The sequence below is a fragment of the Oncorhynchus tshawytscha genome, linkage group LG05 (genome assembly GCF_018296145.1).
Source record: "Oncorhynchus tshawytscha isolate Ot180627B linkage group LG05, Otsh_v2.0, whole genome shotgun sequence".
Lineage (NCBI taxonomy): Eukaryota > Metazoa > Chordata > Actinopteri > Salmoniformes > Salmonidae > Oncorhynchus > Oncorhynchus tshawytscha.
In genome coordinates, this window is record NC_056433.1 from 77,906,558 (window position 1) to 77,912,795 (window position 6,238).

A 6,238-nucleotide genomic window follows, 5' to 3' on the forward strand; every position below is an offset into this window, starting at 1 on the left:
AAGCTGGAGGAGCCCTTCTAGCCATGACCGTACCAGATAGGATAGCGTGCCAAGCTGTATCTGCAGGACTCAATACATTTGTGTGGCGAGAAGAAGACTGCTGAGGAATAGAGGAAATGGGAAGGATGGAACACAGCAGAGCATTCTTTCCATGGGGACTTCACTTGATTCTGGTATTTATTGGTATTTATTAGCATCTCCAACCGCCACTGCAAAAGCATCAGCTACTCTGATGACATATTACATAGTACAGAGCCTTACTAGTCAAGGACTGAAATGCATCAATTTAAAACATCACACATAGCTTACATATCATCATACACACAATATCTAGGTCCTATACATAGTACAGTGCCAATTACAATACAAGATATATAAAATGGCTGTGTGATTCATGAGGAGTGTGGAGTGTTTCAATTGAATGTTAACTGTTTTATCATTGCACTTTATTTTAAGGTATTAGAGTCACACTGACAGGATCATGGGTGTGTGTGTGTGTGTGTGTGTGTGTGTGTGTGTGTGTGTGTGTGTGTGTGTGTGTGTGTGTGTGTGTGTGTGTGTGTGTGTGTGTGTGTGTGCGTGTGCGTGTGTACATGTGTTTACATCCATGCAAGTGGGGTTTTCTGGGCTCATAGTAGCCAACATAATTTAATTTATATGATTTTAGGCCTTGAGGCTGACGTGCTACATACTAGCAAGCTACTATGCACTTCCTCTTATGATGACCCTGTATCCTCCTCCCAGAATCCAGCGGCACTTGCTGACCTGACCTCATATCCTTCTGCTGACTGTCACACATCACTTCACTCAGTGTCGTCCCATCTGACTAACTCTAAACACAGCACCATTTTCATCTCTGATGATGGCGACGGCCGGGTGGATGCTGTTTATTATTACACAGAGCTGTGGCAGGCGTGGGATTTGCTGAGCGGTTTATTCCACTGACCGCCTGGAGTAGGGAATGGTGACAAGGTGGGCAAGATGACAAGTGTCTGGACCTGGCTGTCACCAAGCACCAGGACACACACAGATATGCACGTATGCACGCACACACACATACACACACACACCCCACTAGAAGTCTTCTTGGCTTGTTGTTCAGCCATACAGATGACAGACAGCATTCTGACTCTGAGAGCAGACACATGTTTCCATAGTTTTTACCTCATTATCTCTGGGGAAGTTAACACATTATATTACACATCGAAGGGGGTTTAACATAAGATAATCACACTGATTGCCCTCTGACCCACTCCACTCACCTCTGTAATGTAATCACTGGTTTCCCTGGAACCCCCAGGGGTCTGGATTGGGGTCCCATGGGTGTGGTTCCTGCACAGACAGGGGAGGAGGGAAGGGGGGTAGGGGGTCTCAAGGGGCCAGAGAGGTGTACACTGCATCCCTAACCCGGCTCGCATGAGTTTGCAGGAGTGGGTCAGTGTTTATGGAATTCTGCCAGCTCCTCACACAATGGGTGGAAATGGGAATTTAATACAAACTTTCTCACAAAGTCTCACTTCCAGGCCCACTCCCAACACCCACCACCGAAACCCCACTCCACACCAGGCACGGACTGGGACCAGAAATCAATCCTGGCATTTCTAACACACCATACCGGCCCATGTTTTTCCTTGAGGCCCCAAGTATAAGCCAGATAACAATGGTTTTGCAAAAATTATATATATAATAATAATTAGGTGCCCACTAGAGTAAAAATGGACCAGACCATCTGGCATTTGCCCGAAATGCTAGATGACCAGTCCGCCCATACCCGACATCCAACAACGTCATGTCTAAAACCACAACAAAATGTCCAAAAAGTACTAAAACATGGAGGGGAGTGTGCAGCTGTAAATTCACCTCTACTGTTTGACATTTTCCCACAGACCAGATTTGTCCGCTTGATTTTGAGGTTTGGTGTTTCAATTCAGATTATCTTCAAGCAATAACACTGTAATACAGTTACAGTGCAACATGCAACACAATGAAAGCCAGTGGTCAGTATATCCTACTGCTCTTTACATTAACAATAACAGAAAACAATCATCATGTGATGTGATCCAATGTAAACACCATAAATACATAAATCTCTTCTGATTGTTTGCTCTCCCACTGATGACCTTGTGTGAGGTACACATATTGTGTTTTGACCCTAGCGAGGGGAGGTGGGGTGGTTTGTCTGGCGGTGTCCTCTAAACCAAGTCAACAAACACCGCTCATAATTACCTCAGGACAACAAACACCACTCATAATTACCTCAGGACAACAAACACCACTCATAATTACCTCAGGACAACAAACACCACCGCTCATAATTACCTCAGGACAACAAACACCACCGCTCATAATTACCTCAGGACAACAAACACCACCGCTCAGGACAACAAACACCACCGCTCATAATTACCTCAGGACAACAAACACCACTCATAATTACCAGGACAACAAACACCACCGCTCAGGACAACAAACACCACCGCTCATAATTACCTCAGGACAACAAACACCACCGCTCATAATTACCTCAGGACTCATAATTACCTCAACACAAACACCACCGCTCATAATTACCTCAGGACAACAAACACCACCGCTCATAATTACAGGACAACAAACACCACCGCTCATAATTACCTCAGGACAACAAACACCACTCATAATTACCTCAGGACAACAAACACCACCGCTCATAATTACCTCAGGACAACAAACACCACCGCTCATAATTACCTCAGGACAACAAACACCACCGCTCATAATTACCTCAGGACAACAAACACCACCGCTCATAATTACCTCAGGACAACAAACACCGCTAATTACCTCAGGACAACAAACACCACTCATAATTACCTCAGGACAACAAACACCACCGCTCATAATTACCTCAGGACAACAAACACCACCGCTCATAATTACCTCAGGACAACAAACACCACCGCTCATAATTACCTCAGGACAACAAACACCACCGCTCATAATTACCTCAGGACAACAAACACCACCGCTCATAATTACCTCAGGACACACCACCGCTCATAATTACCTCAGGACAACAAACACCACCGCTCATAATTACCTCAGGACAACAAACACCACCGCTCATAATTACCTCAGGACAACAAACACCACCGCTCATAATTACCAGGACAACAAACACCACCGCTCATAATTACCTCAGGACAACAAACACCACCGCTCATAATTACCTCAGGACAACAAACACCACCGCTCATAATTACCTCAGGACAACAAACACCACCGCTCATAATTACCTCAGGACAACAAACACCACCTCAGGACTCATAATTACCTCAGGACAACAAACACCACCGCTCATAATTACCTCAGGACAACAAACACCACCGCTCATAATTACCTCAGGACAACAAACACCACCGCTCATAATTACCTCAGGACAACAAACACCGCTCATAATTACCTCAGGACAGGACAACAAACACCACCGCTCATAATTACCTCAGGACAACAAACACCACCGCTCATAATTACCTCAGGACAACAAACACTGCTCATAATTACCTCAGGACAACAAAAACCACCGCTCATAATTACCTCAGGACAACAAACACCACCGCTCATAATTACCTCAGGACAACAAACACCACTCATAATTACCTCAGGACAACAAACACCACAGCTCATAATTACCTCAGGACAACAAATAGCTCTCTGGACAATGAGCCAGGTCTGAGGAGTATCGAGCCACGTCCTGAGCTCCACCCTGCAATATCCACACACACACACACACACACACACACACACACACACACACACACACACACACACACACACACACACACACACACACACACACACACACACACACACACAACACAAATGCATCGGCGGACAGGCAGGCACTCATGTGCTCAAATGCATGCACACACACACCCTGTCTCAGGCTTCTTGACGCCTCGCTGCACCCAGCAGCCACAGTGACTATGTCGACACAGTATCCAGTCTTTTTTCCCCTGTGGGTCCACTCACTCTGCAACCACCAGGATGTCTGTTTGTTTCTGCATCTGTCTGTCCATGTGCTCTACCTTCCATCCATCTTTGAGAACAGCGAGAGTATTTGAACCCAATAAAACGTTTGCACCACGGCCAAGTTGGATCTCCTACAAAAAAACTGCTATGAAACTGATTTGATTTATTTCCTTCTGAGAAAAAGTTGTGCAATTATTTGTAATTCATTCTGGGAAGAAATTGTATTAACTCAGCACTGATGCAAACATAAGTGTGGAATTCTTGTGTCCCTGACAGAAAGTGTAGTCAGTGTGACTGATAAGATGAGTCTCTGTCCTCATTGTCATGTGTGATGAGTCAGTCGTGTGAGTGTAGTGTTTGTGACCCTGTGTAGAGGAAATAGGAAGGCCCTCTCAAGGTGATGGTCTATTTACAGTATCAGGGACAGGGAGGTTACCGTCATAGAACCACAGACTAAAACAAACCTGAGCCAACACTGGGAAGTGCCCTCTGTTCGGCCTGTATCAAAATGGAAACATTCTGACCTGGAGACATAACAATAGTCTCCTGCTCTGGACACCTCATCAAAGTATTTTTGTAATTTTTGTATTATGATTATGCTATTCAATGGTACAGTGAAATATTGTGTCCTCACCTATTTTGAGCAGTTTCATGCAATCACATAAGACAAATGTAACAAGTGAGTTGTAGATTATATCAGAATTGTATTTATCTGAACCAAGCCCTCAAATCCCTCAGAAATACACTCCATTTTAAGCAAATCTTGAACTCTCTTATCGAAAACAGGAAGTTTCGAACAATAAGATGTTGAGTCAACTTCAGTTATCTGAGGGCATCAGGAAACGTAAAGACAACCATTTCAAAGCCCGCCCGTCCAGAAATAAGAGAAGTGAGTGATATTTAAACTTCTCTAAATGAGTTTTAAAAAGTGAAACACGGGACATGATCCATCTGATTACAGCTGTAATGATAGAATAGCAGAGACTCAACAAGCAGACTGTTCATAATCATTTCCTCAGGCTGGTTGGAACAGTGAAGGAGAGGCCAAATGACCACCAGCTGCAGGGATCACAACCAACTGGGGGGAAAGAACACAGCTATTACATTACCCATCTAGTATTATTACACAGATCTGACTGTGGCCTTTCAGAACAGATCTGCAGCTAGAGAAAACTCAGTGTGCATAGGCCTACTATTACTACCATGCAAAAGGCAGTGTCAGCATTTAGGGAAAGATACAATTCTGAAGTTTTCTGTGTTGCGATTCAAACACACATCCTTTGAGTCGCTAGAGGTTTGCGTTATACATCCACCCTGACCAACCACCTTACTTTCGTTATTTGCGTTAAGAAACCTTTTGTCTTATGTAACCATACCAAACGTATACATATACTAATTTCACTGTCCCTGACTTACATTTACTATGTTACGTCTAGTCTATGAGACCAGGCTGGATTCAAACAGGCAACATTTTAGTTATATGCCCAACCATCCACCCCAACCAAAAAGCCTACTATTGTTTTTCCCTTAAGTAACCTTATGTCTTATGTAACCATACCAAACCTAACATATTCTAATTTGAGTGTCCCGGATTTTCGTTTACTATGTTATGTCTAGTCTATGAGACCAGCCTGGAGCAGAGAGATGTAGAATATGTCTGAAGGGAAATAAAAAACACATGCACATCTAAATGCATTAAAACCAACCATTCTTGGGCATCGTCAAAACTGTGCAAATACATAAAACAATGATGACATTTGTTGCAGGATCATTTTTCAAAATGCTATTTTTTAGGCCTAGGTGAATTATTATTTTAGGCCTAGGTGAATTATACTAACAACACATTTGGTGGAAATATAGAAATTGATTGGAAAACGAATTTACATTCTATGACAAGTAGAAAGTAGGCTAATCCACAAACTAATGCAAAACTCTGCAACTCCTGAAATCAGAACCAAGGCTTTTGGAGAGTAACGACCTCTTTCCCCTCGTGACGCTCTTCCTTCCTCTCCTCTCCCACCCAGAGTCAGAACGCTCAGATTGGATCTGGAGAATGTGACATGATCTGGAACACTCATAGGGAAAGAGATATAACTGCGAGGATTACTTTACTGTTAAAGACAGTTACCGGAATTGATGGAAATGCGCAAAAACACGCGCGGTTCTTTAGCACGCTGGGGACCACCGCTAGGAATGTAGAAGTGTCCGCTTTTAACCGAAGAATTGG

The 6,238-nt window shown here is 43.6% G+C and overlaps 1 protein-coding gene across 4 annotated transcripts in view; it reads left to right on the forward strand.

Annotated features, from left to right (window-relative positions):
• Positions 1 to 6,022: 6,022 nt before the first annotated feature.
• LOC112251631 (tyrosine-protein kinase receptor Tie-1) overlaps positions 6,023 to 6,238 on the forward strand; it is a 23,013-nt gene continuing 22,797 nt past the window's right edge. For 2 of the 4 annotated variants that reach the window (XM_042322402.1, XM_042322404.1), the window contains exon 1: positions 6,023 to 6,238. This exon is cut by the window's right edge and continues 94 nt beyond it. The gene's annotated coding sequence lies outside the window, so the exon portion shown is untranslated. The other 2 variants (XM_042322403.1, XM_042322405.1) reach the window with 1 other exon arrangement.